The following is a 22,584-nucleotide window of genomic DNA, read 5'->3' on the forward strand; positions in this document are numbered from 1 at the left end:
TCTGCTGTTGTAAGTCTACACAGATCTGTTTGGAGACTTTTAATGCTAAATGAAGACGGTGCACAATGCATCTACTAATATTACACCGAAATGATAATATATTCCATTGCCGATAATGAGGCTTGGTCTGTAGGTACGTGTTACGTTCTGATATTGTCGATCAGTGTTACGTGAATGATTCATCATTAGCAGATAAATCAACATATGCTATAGATAACGCCGCACTCGCTCCTTGTATTATACAGAGTTGTTTGTTACTGAGTTTAAGTTGCTTTTTACGATCAAATTTTGTTACTTTTCTAAAAAGTCAAAAGTTAGTACTTTTGGGTCGTAATATATGCGAATTGACTGAAAGCTGTCGTTAATAAATGAAGAGATACATCATAACTATTTTGAAATATTTAACAAACACAGTTTAGAAAGGTCGGATCCGAGTCGAATCAAATCAGGCCTACCGAGTTTTTTTTTGAACACCATATTTTATGACGTGTATGGTATAGTTAAGATGAAGACATCCCCGAGATTACACTGTAAATAAATCACGTTTTATATCAAAGAGTTGTACCACAAATAAATCATGTGTTATATCAATTTACATGACATGACTAATCAGATGTTGTCGAACGGACAAAGGTGAAAAATACAAAATACAGATATAGATGGTAGACAAGATTAGATAGATAGATAGATAGATAGATAGATAGATAGATAGATAGATAGATAGATAGATAGATAGATAGATAGATAGATAGATAGATAGATAGATAGATAGATAGATAGATAGATAGATAGATAGATAGATAGATAGATAGATAGATAGATAGATAGATAGATAGATAGATAGATAGATAGATAGATAGATAGATAGATAGATAGATAGATAGATAGATAGATAGATAGATAGAGACGGACGGACGGACGGACGGACGGACGGACAGACAGACAGACAGACAGACAGACAGACAGTCGTTTTTTAACTAATCAATCATACATACAAACACCTACCCCCCCCCCTCTCCTACCCCACCCCAACCCCACCATACTCACACACCTTTGCATGCTTTGTTGGTGGTTTTGATAACCCTACCCGTCTCCTGCACCTGTCTCTGTTTGATATTTAAGAGTAATCTCCGCTTAAGAATTTCAAATGATTGCTTTGTTGAAGGTGTCAGATAACTGTCATCGGAGTCATAACCCCATTATGGTCTCAAAACAAGCGACAAAATGCACTAGGCATCGCAAGAATCTAAACTACTCTAACTTGTATGTTAACTGTTATACGTTCATCACACTGGACCACAAGCTTCTGTATACATGTTGGCCATACTTGGCAAAATGGTTTGATTGACGGCCACAAGTGGTTGTCACTAGAGATCGACACTCGATCTCATTCATTTTGTTGTCGATTTCACCAAAACGCAAGTGTATATTTATTCTGACATGCGATGCTGTCCTCGCGTATGCCAAATCCATTAAAAGCTCCGTAAAAGAAATACCAGTTGGTCAGACAACGGCTGATGAAGACTTTCCTCGTCTATAATTAAGCTCCTGGGGTGATTTATCGATGCCATGTTGATCTCAACAAAACCCTTAAGCGTTGAAACGAGGGTTAGTGTTAATAAGTATACACACACAGGATTAAACTAATTGTAAAATAAATGCTGCTAAAACAAGACACCAGCGAGGGTATTTTTGTTTTTGCATTGACGAATTTTATCGTCAAAATTATATCTAGAAAAAAAATTCGACAAAATGACACATGTCAATTTGATTTTTTATGTTGAACTACGTATATAGTCTGAAAGACTTGTGGTACGTTACGAGATGGATTCTACCGGGAAGAAAACTCTACAAAAAAATTAAAACAGTCCCAGACATATCCTACGCCTAAGCCTCATTCTAAATTTTCAAAAAAAAATGAAATTGCTATATCAATAGTTTGTGATTGATTGTATCAAACGCTATACTTCCTTTTATTTGATGAAGGAAGTCACAAGTTTTCAACCATCACAAACAACAGCCGAAATACATCTAAATGTATTCTGACAATTATCTTTTCGTACCGAAAAATAGCGTCTTGACAGCTGCAGAGCTCCCGTTACCCAAATACCCTGTCATTTAAAGGCACTCGTTAAAAATAAAGAATTGTCAAAAAAAGCGAGGGTTTTTTTTTTAAATGTTTTGTCTTATACATAGAGATTTAAGTAAAAGATATCATGTTAATTATATATATATATTTTTTAGACGATTCTTATTTTATTTTCTCCAAGCTCCGAGTCGTGACGTTTTCATTTCTTTGTTAGTTTGTTTGTAAGTTATGTGTTCGTTTATCTCACAAATCATCCTATCTGTTTTAAATGAGACACGCGGCTAGCTAGCTATTGAATAACCTTGAGTTATGGAAACATGTGTCGCCTAAAGGAAACGTCGTACCAAATTTAATTATTGTAACCCCCTCTTTAACAAAACGTTGTATTAGTTTATGTTTCAACATTTGATCTCATTAGAATCCAAATAGATGTATTACTAACTGAATTTATTCCTACGAACTGAAAATCATCCATATGCTTGAGAGAGAGAGAGAGAGAGAGAGAGAGAGAGAGAGAGAGAGAGGGGGGGAGGGAGGGGGAGGGAGGGGGAGAGAGAGAGAAAGAGAGAGAGAGAGAAAGAGAGAGAGAGAGAGAGAGAGAGAGAGACCGATGAGCGGGCGGACGGACTGACGGACGGACAGACAGACAGACAGACAGACAGACAGACAGACAGACAGACAGACAGACAGACAGACAGACAGACAGACAGACAGACAGACAGACAGACAGACAATATTATTTGTATATACTGTAGCATAGTAGTCTAGTATAATATATTTTATTTGCCACAAACTACAAATTAAAACATAAAACAAATTCATAATTCATGGCCAAAATGGAAATAAAACAAAACAAGCACTAAATATAACAAAGAATATGTTCATCAATAAACGAATGCAAACGGCTATAATTTAGTAAACAGTACAGTGATAAATTTCCGAAGCTCAGTGTTGGCAACAAACCGTAATAATTCTTTAAATTGTTCGCATTTGATAGGTTTTGATAGTTTACATTGTATATGAAGATTTCGTTTAAGAACTTAATTCTGGTATTAGTTTTATCACCATTTTGGCATTTAATGTATGTGTGAAGGGTTTCCATGTATGTATATACCTAAGGCAAAATAACATAAAATGTTTGTTTCCGATGGATAACATGACTTCAGAAAATAGAATAGGTGGGTCGAAATTTTATGCTATTTTACTTTAATGAAATGAAAAAAAAATTACTTTGACACCAAGATAAGATATTCAACCGTCGGTCACAATTTTGAAAGTTTGATGAGATGTAAAAGAAGTAAATGAAGACAATTATAAGTTAAGTAGACGAACACGTTATGCGGACTCTACTGTTAGTCTAAAAAGACCTGCATCACTCTGGAATATGATTTTTTTTTAAATGACTACAGATGAGGAAAAGGTATGAAGATGTACTCAGAATAGCAGTAAACTGTTACCCCTTTTTGCATCCAAAACATCTTTAGGGTTGGGGGGGGGGGGCTTAAACTAGGGTCGGTCAGATTACACAAACACACTTTTAGGGGTAAACTCTCAGTATTTTCATAATCAAATAGTATAAGGTTTTGGTACACAAAGACCTCGATTTATTTATCACGCAGCAATTGCTAACGTTGAAACACCAGAAATGTGTTACTTTACAAAAAAATGTGACAAAATTACAACTATTATGGTTTTAATTTATATAATAGTTTGTATGGCAATTCTCAACCATGATATTAAATGACATAGTTTCATCAAACGGTATCCGACTTAATGAGAAACACCACTCCAGGAAATACGGGTATTTTCATAAACCTTGGGTTCTGGAAAGTCATTTCATGATTTCACATCACATGAATTTAGCGCGATGCCAAGACACACCAAAATTAAACTCACTTTCGCCTCCTTTCCTCCTTCAAAGGTCAATTTTGTTAAGTAATGGCACTTAGCAGGCATGCATATATATTGGATGAACAATGAATATTCATGGTTAATTATCTGAAGATAAAAAACACACGAGTCATGAATATTCATTGTTCGTCCAATACATATACGTATCTGCTAAGAACCCTGAAGCAACACTGGACCACTGCTAGAAGAATGAAGGTCAATTACAGTTTCAATTTCAATTTCAATTGGTGTTTCTTGATGTGAGATTATGAAATGACTCTCTGGAACTCAAAGTTTATGACAATACCTTTATTTCCTGGAGTGTTGTTCCCCTTTAACAACATTCCTCACCAAACTGCGACTGCGTATGTAAATGACACATTATACACTTACACTAAATATGTTAGGTAAACATGATGCAACAATAATTGTACAGTCACTTTCTAATTACTATTCACCGGTTCTGTTTGGTAAAACCCCAAAGAGACCAATAAGAAACTTTATATTCTACACTTTAAGATCCCAATTTGTTGTTACATTTTGTCTGTTATGAAATCAACCCTTTAATACTACATCTAGATTCAGACACGCGGGCGCCAATGTTTTGACGTCTGCATTTGATATCTGTATGGTGACACTTTATAGTTCATTTCATTTAGACAAAATGTCGCAAGGAACTATTTATTCAATCTTGTTATCTTAAAATGTAGCATGTGTAGTTTCTTTTTTGTTTGTTTTTGAGTGGCTGTATTAAACAGAACCAGTGAACGGTAACTTGAAACGGACTGTATATAAATATCATTTAATAGAACAGTGTTCGCTAATTCACTAAATAGCCGAGGAGTTGTGTAATGTTTGCTTCATGTGGTCAGTTAAAAAAACGTACACTGATCGTTAGAGCAGATAGACTAACTTGACTGACTGATGCAGTTCTAGATATTACAAAGTTGAAGGAAAGGTTTATATTTTTTTTTCTTCAAATGTTGAATACGTAAATATGTAAATCTATGGTTGGTCAATTTATTAACTTGTGAAAAATCACGAAAAAAATGTGTATATTTTGTCGTCTTAGAACAAACATCTTATAAGTTACGAGCTGACATCATCAGCAGCTTCTTGAAGCGTAGTATCATTAATTTGACTTTTTTTTAAAGACAATTTGGAGTTGACAAACTTTTTAAGCATTTAATTTGTCAGTTTCAATACATAATAATAACAGTATTTTCAGTAATTCAGTAATTTCACATCTTTTGATCTTAAATTTCCACTACGATGATAAAAGGTGGTCTGATGAAACGCCAAGTCATTTTTTCCCTTATTTTTCTCCCCCTGTATTGTACGTTTTCTACTTTACTACAAATGTCTACTTAAGCTTTTTCTAAAGTTTCGTTCTCTCTCTCTCTCTCTCTCTCTCTCTCTCTCTCTCTCTCTCTCTCTCTCTCTCTCTCTCTCTCTCTCTCTCTCTCTCTCTCTCTCTCTCTCTCTCTCTCTCTCCCTTGTCCTTCGTCCAGTGACCCCTAAACCTTGCCCGACACTAAAAGTTCATGGCTACAATATTTTTTCCAATCGCATCAAAATTTTTCCTTGAAACCTTCAGTTATTGTTATAGATTGATCATGATGTGATAATGAATATGATTTGAAATAAATTATCAGTATTTATTTTAATTTCATTAATATTGTAAAAAAAATCAATTAATAACAAATAATAATTTAGTTTTTGCCTATTTAAACTCTTTTCAGGACTTTCTAGAATATTGTATCAACCTAACACTGAGCACTTTTAAGCCGCACGATAAAAATCACTTTGCCGCCAAAACTATTCAAACTTTTAGTACAAAATGTCTTTTTCATGTACTTTTTTTTTTAAAATTCCAATTATATTTCAGTCAAAAATCGTAGACAGCGACACATTTTATAAAATTTCAAATTATATTCCTGAAAAATGAAGTTTCAAAATTGATTTGCATACACTTAACGTCTGATAGTAACGGTGTTCAATGTTGAATGTATAATTATATTCATTTTATTCAAATTTAAAATAATGAGATAGTTTCAGCAAGTCGTTCTAATCCTTTGGTGGCTTTCAATGTGGTTTGAAAATTTACTTGCGTTGTCATGGTTATAGATGTCTAAAATCAAAAATTGTTTTTTTTTAAATTATTTTGTTTATTTCATGACGAGAAGTAAAGCGGGTGTCGAAACTACAACTGGTAGTAATTCGTCCTCAAAAGAAAGTGGCCGATGGCCAACACAATAGCGTTATCATTTTTTTCTAATATTTATAAGTTAGATGTTATACTGACCATAATTAGATCTTTCAGATTTTATCCGTCATTTTTTGATGACCACTTGTAATATTTATTTTCAAAAATGTTGATCTATTTAACCATTGATATTGATTAGTGTCGATATGTACGCATTCTGTGCAACGGTGGTGGGTTTTGTCGAGAGATTACCGGATAAAGTTATGACACGCGAACATGATCATTGCAGGGTGAGCCTTAATAGACCCGTAAATCCGCCATTAACTTGGTCACGGGTTTAACCCCTGATAAGGTAACACGACATGACAGTGCTGAGAGTTTATTCGCATCAATTTGTTCGAGCTTCGGACAGTTTTAAAGTTCCTGTCTTTTGAATTTTAAAAAATGAAAGATGATATTAAGAAGGTTGAGAAAGTGACTTACCGTTATATCCAGTTTTAAAAGGTTCGGGGCGTAGATATCCGCGTAGTTTGCGAGTGGTGTAGTCGTCTCTCTCGATCGTTCTCTCCAATTGTAAATTATCTCAAATGTTACGAGCTGACACTATACAGTGCTACTGCAGTTGTTTCAACGTTGTCAAACGCTGGGTATCGCTGACATCAAATACCGATAGATTACTCCCTCTATGCCACATGTTTCTACGAGCGTTACATACTTGGCATAACACCACAAGCGGGAACAATCCATCCGGATCAATTTTCAGCTGTGTCGGCAATCAAAAGTTGTTCGTCTAAGTTTTCGACATCGGACAATATTGCGCCATATTTTTTGGAAACGTGACAAAACTGCGAGTTTCGCTAATTACGACATTGATATGATTTCCCTAGGATTCAATGGGATCTTGTAAAACATCCCAACACATACTAACCAGCAGTCAGTCAAATCCTTGATAAAGTACCCATCAGCAATAGACGTGTGGATTTACCTCCCAACCTTATACTGTATCGTGATGAACGTGTCATTGCATTGATTTGACATTGAGACATTTTTCAACTTCGAAAAAAGACGTCGACCATTTTGGAAGCGAAAAAAAGGATACACATACGTGGCAGACACGACATTCGACTTATACCAGAATCATGAGAATGTTTGCTATAACTACAATTCGGTTAGCTTCATTTTTAATGGTGGTGCCATCAGCTACTGCATAGAACAAATTGTAAGATGTATGTATGTATGTATGTATGTATGTATGTATGTATGTATGTATGTATGTATGTATGTATGTATGTATGTATGTATGTGTGTGTGTGTGTATGTATGTATGTATGTATGTATGTATGTATGTATGTATGTATGTATGTTTGTGTGTGTGTATGTATGTATGTATGTATGTATGTATGTATGTATGTGTGTATGTATGTATGTATGTATGTATGTATGCATGTATGCATGTACATTGTATGTATGTATGTATGTATGTGTATGTATGTATGTATGTATGTATGTGTGTGTGTGTATGTATGTATGTATGTATGTATGTATGTATGTATGTATGTATGTACGTATGTATGTATGTATGTATGTATGTATTGACATGTATGTATGTACGTATGTATGCACGAATTTATGGCTGTCTTCTGCTTTTAGCTATAAACACTCAAAAAATGATCACGTCCGAAATTCCCATTGTGATAGTCGACGTTGTAAATTTGAAAAACTACCTAAAATATATAACTAAAAATATCCATGGATTTCTGAAATTTTTCACTGAATTTTCAAATTTTCTGTAATAAGATCACAGGCACTCGAATATTTGGTGAACAGATGTAGTGAAAGAAGAATCAAAGTTCTGATAGGTTATTGCAGCCGTGTTGTACTTCATCACTTCAATATTACATAAAATGACATGTCAATTTACAGCTAAAATGGTGTTGGCTTGGTGTTTCATTCATTGGACTTTAACCTTTTGACACAGAGATAGACATATTTCAACTCTAGACAACAATAACAGAGGCACAACAAACACAACAGGATCATTTGCCCAGTCACATTGAACACTGATAAGCATTGCTATTCTTTCACAGTGCATTAGAAACAGGCTTCTAATGAAAACATTACACATGGACTTGATGATTTTAATGGCTGCAATTGTTTATTTTCTAACTGATAATCAACAAAATGTATCAACTTGACTACTTCTACATCCCCACTGTGCGTGGCACCTATGTAATTGATTCTTTTGTATTATTAGAAGTTGTCTGAGGGTGTGTACTAAATGTCATGTTGCATGAGTGAAACACCAAGCCTACATCATTTTAGCTGTAATGTAATATTCTCATTTTCTATACGTGTCTTCTACGTTCTTATTTTCGTTCATTTACAGCTAAAATGATGTTGGCAATGCCTGTATGAGTACTAGTCGTTTAAAATGCATCATATTTATTGTTATTTGTTTTTAATATCGTCGAGTTTGTTGCTCTTTGTTTCATGAACACACATTGAACGTGCTTTTTGTTTTCGCTCTCGCCCTCTCCCCTTAAATTAGACCCCGGTAAAATGACAAAACACAAGAAACAAAACAGACCATATTGTATCTAAACAACTTCTTGAAAGATGAATCCGAACCGTGTAAAACGTCACGTTGTTACACCGGTACCATAATTAGATCTCTTAATTAAGAGGGCGCTGTTTTCCGCTTGTGGTAATAATAACCCTGCCTTTTATACATATAATACTCACGGTTGACATTTACAGCCTCAGTAGTTGAAACTGCGAGTTATCATTTGCAATCAAAACTATACTAGTTCCTCCAAATGTGTTCTACTTGTTGATAATAAATCACTAAACATTACTCCACTGTTATAAAAGTGCTAAAATGTTAGTTCTATCTCATCTCAGACCATTATTTCACTATGATAGTCGGAGATTCTGTTTCGCGACAGTATTTGACACCGTCATCGTTACAATATCATGTTCATTGACGTGGAACTGTGTGCGTTATTAGTAAACAATAATTGTTACAAGTTTGTGGACTGTATAACACCCCCCCCCCAAAAAAAAAATGGTTTGACTAGTCGAACAACAAACCGAGTAAGTCACGCCAATTTCAACCAATGTGCCAGACGTAGAAGTTCAGTTACTTAAACCATACCCGATTACTTAGTTCTCACTTTGGTATTATATAGGCTGGTATAATTCTGAATATATATTCCCGGAGAGGTGTACTGGGCTGCCATACTTCGGCTTTGTTCGGCAACCTTCCGAAGCTCATGTCCGAGGTTTTGATACAGAACGAGTGTAACCATTAATGATTTCGTTTGTAAAACAATAATAAAAGTTAGACCTTACCTTCATTGTCTTCAAAACTACAGTTGAGGTCAAATTAGAGATAAGACATGGGTATGTGGCTACACCAGGTGTCTGGTTGTTATCACGTGGTACTTTCTGTCAATTGGTCAGTATGGCCGCCTTTTTTGATCGTTGATATGCATCAGGTTTGGTTTGATTTGATTCCTTCATACAGTTTGTTATTCTAGAGGTTTGTCATTTCACTGTGAGTTCAACATACAATGTAGCGAGAACTGGACTGAGATTCCGTTTGTGACGTCTCCATGCATGGTGTCCTAACTCCAAACCAATAATACCTAGTGCCAAGATAATAATATTCCATGAGAACAGACAGCAGATGTGCAGGTATAGGTGTTCGATTGGGATATCAGTGCGCGTGGGCGAGGAGGGTGTTTGTGTGCCTTATTCCTGGTGTTGTGATGGTAGCGACATGCTGAGATGGGTACAGGGAGGAGAGGTGCAAGGAGGGAAGATTGGGAAGGGAGGGAGACAGACAGCGACAGAGACAAAGGGGAGGGAGAGAGAGGGGGAGAGGGAGAGAACGAATGCGAGAGGGGAAAAGAGAGAATCTTATAGCGAGATGGGAAGGAGAGAGACAAGAGAGATAGAGAGGGGAGAGAATGAATGAGAGATGTAAGAAAGGGGGAGAAAAGGCTAAGATGGATGAGTGGATTGTCGGATAGGAGGCCCTACGTGTGTCATTAGGTGTCTATAGGCTATGATACGGGAGTCCAATAGATTTACAGATGATTTATGTTGAATGTGTGATCTGTTATTTCCCAACTTTCAAAGATGATATATGACATGATACGATATGGTGTGGTGTGGTGTGGTGTGGTGTGGTGTGGTATGACATGACATGACATGACATGACATGACATGACATGACATGACATGACATATGATATGATATGATATGATATGATATGATATGATATGATATGATATGATATATGATGATATATGATGATATGATATGATATGATATGATATGATATATGATGATATATGATGATATATATATGATGATATGATATGATATGATATGATTTGATACGATAAAATGCGATACGATACGATACGATACGATACGATACGATACGATACGATACGATACGATACTATACTATACGATACGATATATGATATATGAAAACATCGGTGTCTGAACTGATGTACCAAATTTGATGTGCTGTTCATATTTGACACTTAGTATAGTATGGCTTCACATTCATCTCAGTGTACAGATACATTCTTGTGTTGTAGGAACCTGACAGTGATATATTTTCAAGTTGAATATATGTGACAGATGCTCATAGATCAAAAAAAAACTTTTGCAATATATGAAATGATGTCAGATTCCAGTACCTCCATGAACGCAACTTTTATCCTTTCATAACTTAAGCTCTACATGTAATGAAAACACTTCAACAAAAGATGTCCCTCAAATGGAAAACTATTGAAGGAAAAGTGCTGTTTCTAGTATTTTTCAAAACAATCTTTAAAAAAAATGTAATAACCATCATAAGCAGTATCACAGATTTCAGATAACTATTTTTACCAGAATCTAACAGAATGGTCTGAGCTCTGATCGAAGACCATGTCTCGCATTTTAGGATGAGACACCAATTTTCAATGTGTACATCCGATCCCGATTCATACTCAGACTACCGATGTCTGATCACGTGATGATATCATAGTTTTGCATACTTATGTCAGTGTGTCATGCAGTTGTTCTTTACCTACACCGATTGTTTTCTTGTGAACCTTTCGTTTGACCTTAAATGACGTACCAGCGTGTATCTTGGCCTTGTCGAGTTGGAGGATTGTCCACAAAACTTCATTATTTTCTTGAAAAGGTATATTTTATAATCATAAATAGTTCTTGTTCCACGACCAACGCTAGAACCCTCAGTCGTGTAACAACTATTTAGTATGTAGCTTATGTTTCACCGACCTGCTTGCTGAAACGTATTCAAGGGTATAATATACTTCATAATATTTTGCATTCTTCGCAACTTCAACGGTGTTACATTCCTTGACCTCGTGTGTTTCTTGACTCTTTTTGACAAAAAAAATAGTTTCACGCCTAGTTGTGATTTTTGTTACCAAACGCTTAGAACATGTAGCGGGTGTAGGAGGAAGGCCAAAGAAATATTACAGTAAATGAGCTAAATGTCTGTGTAGTATACTCACCTCAGCATTCTTACAGAAGTTATGCTCATAAATTCCCAAATATCTAATCAAGAAACCGAATGACAACCTCGTCAATGTTGCGCATGCGCCTTATGTCCACTCGTACATTTGATCGTCTGCTCATTTGTCAACTGCTTCGCGCGCTTTGTTGTCATGATATTGGTTAACAACCAGTGAAGTGGGTGTCACTCCGGTAACGTTGAGCCACTTATAAAGAGACTGTTAATGCTTGGATTGGCTACAAAGATAAGTGCGTACGTTGAACTATAACTGAGTTACATAAACGGAGGATTTAGCTCAAATCGACATTTCCCTTCAGAGATCCCTTAATCTCACACACGACTCGTAGAGGATCACTACAATACACATTGATTGACAGTTCGCAGAGACAATGAACTACTTTACTGAACCTGTGACGTCACAATTAGTCTTGGCCGGCACGCACTTGGACACACGTCTCTACGAGCAGCAACCGCGAATGTCAAGTCTAAAAGTTGATAGATTGTCTGATATGGGTAACTCCGGGAGAGACGAAAACTCGGTCGCACCAAACGACCAAACAACGGGTAAGATGTTTGTTTTAAAGTTATCTTATCTTTGTATAGTATTCACAAAATGTCTAAGAAAAATTAAGTTGTGTGAATTTGTGAAATAAGTTTTTGTTGGTAAATTTTTTCATAAAAATTATCAATCACATCTTTAATTAGACATCGCCCTTGCCAGTAAGTTTTGAACTTAACTGAGCAGACGACGTGCAGATGAGTGATCTGTCTGTTTTACCTAAATATTTGTCTCATGAATATCTCACCTCTGTCCGTCCGCCTGTCTGTCTGCATTCTGTCTGCAGTCGACGACTGTTTTTATTTCTTTATATTTCACCAAATAAACAAACAATTTAAAATTCTAACTGTTAAGCTCTACCAAAAAATACGTTGCTATTTAAACTAGCAAATCCACATTTCCTAAAATACATTACAGGCGGGTAAGACGACACGCCTCGGTCATTTTTGAGGATCGAAGTAAGCTTACAAATGTCTGTACTGTCAAACAAGGGATAAAACTAGTAGGTACAACATGAAAGTAAGCTAAAAATGTCGTCAAAAAAGGTGACCGGATTCAAAATCGGAACAATTTTTTACCTTGAAGTTCAACAAGCGCTCGGTTATTTTGAAACCAGTAGTTCCGCTTTTGTATAATTATAGGAGACTAGACGCGCCGAGTTGAAACTTCCCCTTCTTAATTACCACCGTGTGCCATTTATAAATTTGCAATCGGCTAAAAAAATTAATATCATACAAGTAAGTTTACATTGCTTTAGTTGAAATAACCATCACCCCTTAAAACATCTTTTAGCTTTTTCATGCTTTTTAGTCAACACAATAGAAATTACAATATCGACATCTGCGAGTATTTGCCCAATAATTACACTTTTATCTGGGTCTTATATCAACTACCGTTATATTTTTTCTATTGATACGGGACACCAAAGTTTCCATGTTTGTTCCCTGTATTAAAGCGATCCGGAACCTAATCGCGGTGGACATCGTCTAACAAACATGCGGTTGTCATATTCTACACTATTTTATTATAAGGGTTGATTTATAAATGATACCCCCTGTTAACCAAATCCGCAAATGTTTGTCAGTTTTGTCTGGTGTGACGAGGAAGGGGGTGTGTGTTCAACTTAAACCTTCCTCCGATGGTAACTTACCGTGATCGGTGCAAGCCCACAGTAGATTTTCACATAGGATTGTTCAAAAGATACATTTTTGGTGAAGCAAAAACGAGTAACTATATGCATATTAATCTTGATTTTAGTTATATTCAAATTCGACACTCTTTTTTTAACAACAAACCTTTGATTTGACAGTATCCTTTTAAAGCCAAATAATAGCATTGGGTCTACACGGGTGTTCGGTTATCAAATAGGCATTTATGGTTAAACGCAACTCGCTTCTTCCTTTAAGTTAGCCAAACTTAATTTTCAACAATCCAACAGGACAACAGCGGCCATGAAAAACACAGTGTCCTTGTATGTTTGTTTTGTAGTAACCCGTTTAGTTGTAACCCTAACCCTGGGTGGCAGTTACTTTCACCAGCCCCCCTTCACTTCGATTGCACCGATACAGGCATTTCTACCCATAAAATAAAGTGGATGGAGTTATTACCTTTGCATGTTGTCATCCGGTCGCCAGAAGCACGCAGTCACAGTATACTAACATCGAACCACACTCCCTCTATGATCGAACTATTAACTCGACACATCTTCAAATAAAGAAATACTGAACTGAAATTAGGCATCATGTACACACTGAACAGTGAGTTACTCCCCAAAAAGTCGTCAAATTTAGCTCTTAAACCCTTGATAAACCAAACACGGCGTCTACCTGACGACGCCGGACACGTTTTTTATAGTTAGCGTAGCTAGGCATCGTCCCGTGGCCTTGTGTGGTGTAGCTCGGACTGTCGAAATTTGAAAATTAAGCTACCTGTCACCAGATCAATATGGACTCTGGCTTATTACAATGATGCACTTGAAACATCAGGTCTCCATCGACACAGTAACTTTTGAAAGCTTCAAAGTGTAATCTTGCCTTTCAAGTTTGTAGCGTAAAGCTCACAGTGACAAATAAAACAGTTTGAAAAACGTAGATTTTAACCCAAAAGATCGAGTTCTGGAAATACTGAGTTTCGTATGTGTTCTTGCAAACGACTCAAGTAAAAAATAAATTCCTTTTAAATGTGAAAATATACATGCGGGACAGCTTCATATGCCAAAATTATTCATTTGTGGTGTATCGTGGTGACAGACCCCACCAGGACAAATCTTAATAGTCGACAAATAGAGTGACATTACGGGTCGAAGTCGTAACCTTGTGTTATTTTCAAGTACCCTGCCGTTTACTTTTCCGAAATATCTAGTTGCTAAGAAAAATCTCTCGGCAGTAAATCGTCCACCAAAATTTGGACGCGTCTGGTGTCTGTCTTGCCATTTGGACTTTATGTCAGAAGTACAGACATTCTGTTGAAATTCACGTTATCGTCCTGTGATTCACTGTCAAAAATTAAAATGCGTGGTAGATCAGTGGTTTCTTACGATATAAAGCGTCCTAACAACGCTGCGACCGACCGTAACGCGCTCGTGTCTGTCTCGTTCTTTTTTGACTTCAAAAGTCATCAAATTCTGTAATGTTTGTGGTGCGTCTGTATCCAGGTTGCGTTATTATGTGTCAACAGAACACGAGTATATCATTCGATATAATTGGTACCAACACAATGGCCCCCCATGAAACGAATAGCCGAACCACAGACTTTATACCCGATATCAATTTTATAGAGAAGCTCTCAAGAAATGTTTCGAATACCTGTTGCTGGAAGTACACATATTTGTTTAAAATGGTCAGATAATATATATATCTGCCGAAGCTGTCAGTAGTTGCCGTAGCAGTAAGCCCAAAGTACACGCTGTCGGTGTAATTGGGTGACAATGGCGTTTATTAACACGAATAAGCTTGAAAGCCATCGAACAACAAACACAGGATCACCTCGATCCCTCTCCAAGCTCTCTTCTCGATGTAATTATGTTTCTATGCTTAGTTTAAGCCTTATTCGGTTGTCAGACTTAACCTTAGCGGATTTCAAAGCAAATGTCGACGATATAGTGTATACAACGAACCTCCACAGTACAAACCAACCCTATTATAACAGCTCTACCATTATTTGATATCAACTTTGCTATCTACAGTCAAATACTTCAACCAAACAGTACTTATGACCACTTACCAACCACTACGTGTCTAGCACTGCCTTGATAACATAGCACATATGTCGTAGAGGCGGAGTTTTTATTTTTACACCGTCATGTCGTTTTTCGTTGGATTTCAGAATTGTTATAAAAAATTGCTGAAAAAAAGTAGAGACTGCTACTTTTAGTATAATATAGTACCGCCTTGATAACATTAGCGCAATATCGTTGCTAATTCACATATATGTAACTATTATTTTTACATTCCCATGAGCATACCGTTGTTCTTTGAATTTCAAAATTTGTTTCAGGTTGCTGAAAATTTACGGGTTTTTTTCTTTTATAAGAAAAAAAAATATACGGGCTCGTATAGTTAATGAAAAATATCTTTAAGAGTTTGCGCACGTCAAACTTAATGTCGGGCAACGTGAAGAAGTGTACAGTGCTAAGGTGTATCAATCGTGCTACGTAGATGTCGCTGAGGTTCACCTCAGATCGTACGTGGAAAGCCTTGAAGATTATAACGAAATATTGAAACTTAACTTGAAGGCTGGGTGATATTTCCGCCAGTTATTGTTAGAGGAGTAGCAGTGACAAACAATGGCGATTAAAAGCACAGTTATGATTGGTTGAGTGGTATTTTCAGTCCTGGAGTGAATGTTTTCATATACGTAAAAAGAGAAAGTGGGGGGAAATGAATAACCACCACCGTCGTCTGACTGGCAACCCGTCCACTAATTGACTACACAGCTATTTTTGTATGCTTTTAGCGGTCTTCAGAATAATTGATACGTTATCGAGCTCGTGGTACATGTATTTGGACTTGTTTCCCTGGTGAAAGCTCTGATTATCGCGCATGGCACTAATTATTTTCAATGCAAAAAATATATAATTACTCATACCGAAAATTAAGAACAACTATTTCTTAATTTGCTATATCGAATTGAGAAAGTGGTAATTGTGCAACCTTAGAAAAAAAGACCTTGCCAACTTCTTGTAAGTTAGGCTTGTCCCCTGTTCATTCACCTTTGCATGATCTCCCTGCAAACAACTTGAATCGTGTTCAGTGTAAAGGCACAAACAACAAATAAACTGATACAAGTACACATAATAAAACTAAAGAATAAAGACACACGATATTACAGCGCAATAAAGAGGTGGGTTATCCTCAAAAATAAACTCAAATAAACTCACTACCGCGGCAGTAAACTTAATCAACCTATAAAGAAGGGAAAGAAACATTTAGAACCGATGGATAGAGTACACACCCTTTTAACACGAGGTGTGAATACTTGACTTCTCGAGTCATTCTTAGCCGTGTAGTACTACCCCCTTTTGTTCGTTTTTACACATGTTTGTTTTTACATCGTTCGGCTATTTAAGGGGATAAAAGAATGCGGTTAAAAAATGTAGATAAAACTATTTTCGGAGTGGGAAAGGAGACTTTTAGTCTATTTTGTTTGAACAGTTCACGTGTATTCAATTTAGATTTTAATACAATTTCTCAAACTGCCCTTGTCTGATATGCATTGTGTACAAAATATTTTGTTTAGCATATAATTAGCGAAATTAGTAATTATTGATGATACCAAACTGAATTAGAATTTCGTCAAGAACTTTGTTCTGTTCTGTTCTCTGTCCTGTGCTCTACTCTCACCTATTCTGTTCTGTACCGTTCTACTTTCCGACACTTTGGTTTCTGTTTAGGGTTGGGTATTCACATTTTGACATGATATTACCACAGCAACTTACGAAATTAGATCTCAGTTTGTTGGACTTGTCTATATATATATATATATATATATATATATATATATATATATATATATATATATATATATATATATATATATATATATATATATATATATATACATATATATATATATATATATATATATTTACATTTACAAATATTTTGCTGCAAATATGACATATATGTATGTGTGTGTGTGTGTGTGTGTGTGTGTGTGAATACATACATACATACATACAAACATACATACATACATACATACATACATACATACATACATACATACATACATACATACATACATACATACATAATCAACCAGTCTCCCAGATTAAATAATTTCTAATTTGTATATGGTGTTTCTTTCTTTCTAGAAAACTCAAACGAGTTGGAATCGTCGTCGACGCCAGAAAGCAAGGTGTTATCGAAATGTGAGGGTGATTTAAGACTACAGAGACGACGTACTCATTTCAGTACGGAACAAATGCAGGTTTTAGAATCTTACTTTGCTAGGAATCGGTATCCTGACATGGCCACTCGTGAAGAGATCGCCATGTTCCTCGGACTCGTCGAAAAACAAGTACGGGTAAGTGTACAGATATAATTGTTCTATTTCATCGCATATGGTCATTTTAAGCGAATGGTTAAAGCAGTTCGAACCATGATTATGTACCCGTCAACCCAGCTGTATAATTGGGTACCTGGTGGATATAAGTCGCAATATGAATCTTTTAATCCTTTCCGTTTATAGAGGCTAAAATCATGGATTATATGCTTACCGGGGAGTTGTCAGTTGAGAATGTATATAGAGTCATTGTGCCGTTATAGGTCCGTATCAGGGGTAATAATTGTAAGGAACTATGCACATTGTGGGAATCATTATAATATATACTCATGCAACTGAGGTATTATTTAATGGAATTAGAAGTGGCCGTGTTAGAAATAACACACGTTGACATTTTACACCTCTCTCTCTTATATAAAGTTAATTTCCCTACTATGAGAATCGCAAGGCCGGCATCGCATAGTTATTCTAGAATGTACAAAAAACGGGTCCTACATGTTACGTTAGCTGGATTATTAAAAATTTAATTAACTTTTATACTGTGACTAATTATAATTAATTGAAATAATTTGATACTTATAACAACTGTAACAATATAATAATACTCTGCGAACCTACATTTATTGATAAATCATAATACTATTTCTACATGGTGTGGCATCGTCAGTGTCAGATATCTTTTTTTCTATGGGACCACCAGACTGATTTAGACCCCTCGGCAGATGCATTGGCATGTGTATCAACACACAGCATTACAGCAGATGTTGTAGCTATACAACAACCAGCTCTCATACCTACATATGCCAACACAGTTTGTGAAAGACATGTGTCACGGTGTGTTTCGACGAAACAGACGAAACCCGTCTCCTAGCAATGGGAGTAGAGTCACATCACGGAAGTATGAGTGTTGAAACGGTGACTGGGTTGAACTGAACAAATCACTTGATGTGTTGTTAGCAATCAGTGTCAACGAGAAATTGACACCTCCAGATAATTCAGTATACACACCTGACTAAATAACATTTATTACTGACTTTACCTCGGCATATTGGACACAAATGTCGAAGGCCAACAAAAGACAGATACACGAAAGCCTAAACTACTGTGGCAGAGTGGATGCATGTATGTTGTAGTGTTAATATGTACACTGTATAACCCACATTGTATTGTCTGCATCTACTGATCAACCTTGTCAAATTGTGCACCCAATCTAAGCCGTACACCGAAATTAAGATGTCCTATTTCTATATTACAATGCGTGTTGTTTATCCAATAGTTAGACTCATTCCCTTAATATATATATATACATATAACTCGATAACTCAAAATACTATTTCTACCTGGTATGGCATCACCAGTGCCAAATATGTTGTGGGAGGGGAGGTGTTCTATGAGCCCACCAAACTGATTAGACCCCTCAGCAGATGCATTGGCATGGGTGTGTAGGTAGGTGGGCGGACGGACGGACGGACGGACAGACAGACAGACAGACAGACAGACAGACAGACAGACAGACAGACAGACAGACAGGCATGCATAGATAGATAGATAGATAGATAGATAGATAGATAGATAGATAGATAGATAGATAGATAGATAGATAGATAGATAGATAGATAGATAGATAGATAGATAGATAGATATATAGATAGATAGATAGATAGATAGATAGATAGATAGATAGATAGATAGATAGATAGATAACTTCGTCTGATACCAGTTGAGGAACAGAATAGTCCACTCCCCTCCCTTTAATTTGCATATCCATATTACATTTTTGGTTACAAATAGTCTTGTCTTAAACAGAAATATGCAGTTAGCACGTCAAATTGTCAGAACGGAAGTATGGGGGATTATTGGGCTTTAAGGCTGACATATTAATATATGTGTATTCCTCACAGGTGTGGTTTAAGAATCGTCGTGCTAAGTGGAGGAAAAGGGACTGTAAAGTTGGCGAGTTCAAAAACGGTTTAGGAACACCGTACGGTATATTGCCGACATCTCTTGACCCAGTTTCTGAAGGTATCTATGGCAACTACGCTCCATATAACGGTCTGCTTCGAAAAAGTACTGGTGCCTTGAATTCAGCGAATTTCCCTTGGTCTTTGACGGCAGGAAATATCAGCTCACTCGCTACCCCAAACCAGACTTTCGGCTTCAACCCAGCAACTCCGTACGTTTCGGACAACCCATCACCAAGAACCAGCGTTGCTGGAAATATCTACACTCAAAACAGTTGCTTTGGACATGCGCAGTCTTATCATTTTGACGGACAGTATACTTCCAACTTTCCAGACGTGAAGCCGACTATTCACAAGGGAAATATGACATTCCCGTCAGCAAACCAAGAACAGAAACTGCCATCCTGTGCTTACGCTGTATGACTTGTGTTTTGATATAGGTGTAGTTTTCAACAACTTTTTGTGAGTTCGATCTCTAAATATAAACAACTCAACTTCTAATATCTTGACTGAAAACACTTTTTGTAAAACAATATCTGTACCGATTTTTCGTCAAAAATTTCGAGATCTTTTAATTACGATTTCAATATTGTAGAATCTTTAGTACCTAATGGTAGACAGTCAGATTTTTCTTTCTTTTTTTCATGCGCTGGCGACTCCTTATTCACATTCAAAACAAAGATGTTATTCCCATGCATACTTTTTCTTTTGTATTTTTTACAAAACAGGTGTGATGCTAAATATTCCATTATATTCCCGTTATTTTGCAACATTGTTGTAAAAATGTCAATACATGTAGCTTATGACGTCTTCATTAGAGGACACCCCCCCCCCCCCCCCCATCCGTGTTGTCAGATCATGCATATGTAAACTGATTGATCGTAGACCATGGATTGACTAAACTCTGGGTCAATGTGGGTTTTTTTTCTAGAACTATTAATCTAGAATTTGTACAACTGATCTAAAATAAACTGGTGTTTATTTGTTATTACTGGTTAGTTGTTAGGGTTGTTATCCGTCGTCAAGGGTCGTGTTGATAAATATAAACATAATCAACAGACTTTGTGTCATGCGACAGGCAACTTCCTTGTCTGTATGTGGACATGCGTAGAATTATGGTTGGTTCGATGAGTTGATGAGTTTGGATGGGTTTGGTGGGTTGATGAATTTTGATGGTTTGTTTTCATTGGTTGGTGGGCTCAATGGGTTGGTGGGCTCAATGGGATGGTTTGCAACGGTCGATGGGATTGAGTGATTGATTGATAAAGACTTTGTCACTTGGTAAATGTTTTGTGAGAGCTGCAATCAAACGTGTTTATTACTATTGTTTTTTTTACAATATTATTTTCTCGCATATAGATACCATGATGTAAGATCCGAGCTGATGTCTTATCTAATTTATGTCAATGCATGGCAAACTGGTATATATTAACACATATCATTGTTGAATAAAACACTTCATACTTGGAATAGTTTCAAAATTAATGCATACGTTGTTTGCGTGTGTGTGTTTGTTTGTCTGACTGACTGTCTCTCTCTCTCTCTCTCTCTCTCTCTCTCTCTCTCTCTCTCTCTCTCTCTCTCTCTCTCTCTCTCTCTCTCTCTCTCTCTCTCTCTCTCTCTCTCTCTCTAAGTGGTTGGGTATGGTGGTGTTTTTTTACGAGCGCGAGTGTGACTGTGTCTGAGTGTGCCATTTTCAGATATCCTAAATTGTGTTTGTGCGTATATGAGTATATATGTACATGTATGTATGTATGTATGTATGTATGTATGTATGTATGTAAGTATGTATGTATGCATGTATGTATGTATGTATGTATGTATGTATGTATGTATGAGCATATTATTACATGTACTAGTTGTGCTTGTGTGCGCATGTGTGTCATTCATTCCAGTAAGCCTTGATAAATCACCCAAACTATACAAATAATACAAAAAGACAGTAAACACATATGTTTCTATGCAACTTTACTTTTATTAGACTGTTTGTCTATGGGCGTGTACAACTGTTTATGGAACCAACAAAGACGCCTGTATCCACCCAATATTTAATTGTCAATAACTCACTGAAAACGTGAGAAATTAAATTCTTTCAAATTGTGGTCATTATATTTTGTGTTCAGTGTCTACGTGACCTTTGACACTGATGTGCAAATCAAGGATAATGCAGGTAATGAAAATCGACCTCTAATGCTTCCTGTCACAAAAAAAAAGACGCGTTCTTTTTCACTTCAGAAATTACCAAGTGCATTCCCTTTTTTATGACCATAGAGTAGATGTTTGTGGTCTATTTTATTCTTGATAGACTAGTTCTTGTAGAAGTATATATGTTTTTACTACTCTGGTCTATCCTATGTAGTTTGTTGTATTAAATAAATTGAATCATGGTCACGGAGCTTTTACTTTATTCATTTTATGTAGGTGTTTTCGAAATTTGAAGTTTAAATTATCTTTTTAGAATTCGCGTAGGAACCGTGAAATCACAGATTGTTTCCCCGCATAGAATATCTTTGGTTGTATGGATACTCAAGGTAAATATGAGCTGGAAATATAATGGTCTCCTAGCTGGCTGGTCTGGATAAAAATAGGTGTAACCGAGAGATATAAGACAATCTGCTGGTCAGAACAATAAAACAATTACAAAAAATAGAAAACAACCTACATTACTGCAGATTAAACTAGGAGATATGCAAACAAAGTGTGCAATTTTACAGAAATCCAAGAATTTGTATAAATCTCCGAATAAAGTCTACAAATATGTGTACTTTTTTTTTCTCCTGACCTGACTTACGAAGAACGTGAAACTGATGGAAGATTTAGAGAGG

At 36.2% G+C, this 22,584-nt stretch overlaps 1 protein-coding gene across 1 annotated transcript in view; it reads right to left on the minus strand.

The window, feature by feature from the left end:
• Positions 1 to 6,806, minus strand: part of LOC144452138 (pituitary homeobox x-like) — a 40,122-nt gene extending 33,316 nt beyond the window's left edge. Inside the window, exon 1 of the mRNA XM_078143166.1 lies at positions 6,669 to 6,806. The gene's annotated coding sequence lies outside the window, so the exon portion shown is untranslated. The remainder of the gene's footprint in view (positions 1 to 6,668) is intronic.
• Between the last annotated feature and the right edge of the window lie 15,778 nt (positions 6,807 to 22,584).

Source organism: Glandiceps talaboti, chromosome 22 (assembly GCF_964340395.1).
Source record: "Glandiceps talaboti chromosome 22, keGlaTala1.1, whole genome shotgun sequence".
NCBI classification, from domain to species: Eukaryota; Metazoa; Hemichordata; class Enteropneusta; family Spengelidae; genus Glandiceps; species Glandiceps talaboti.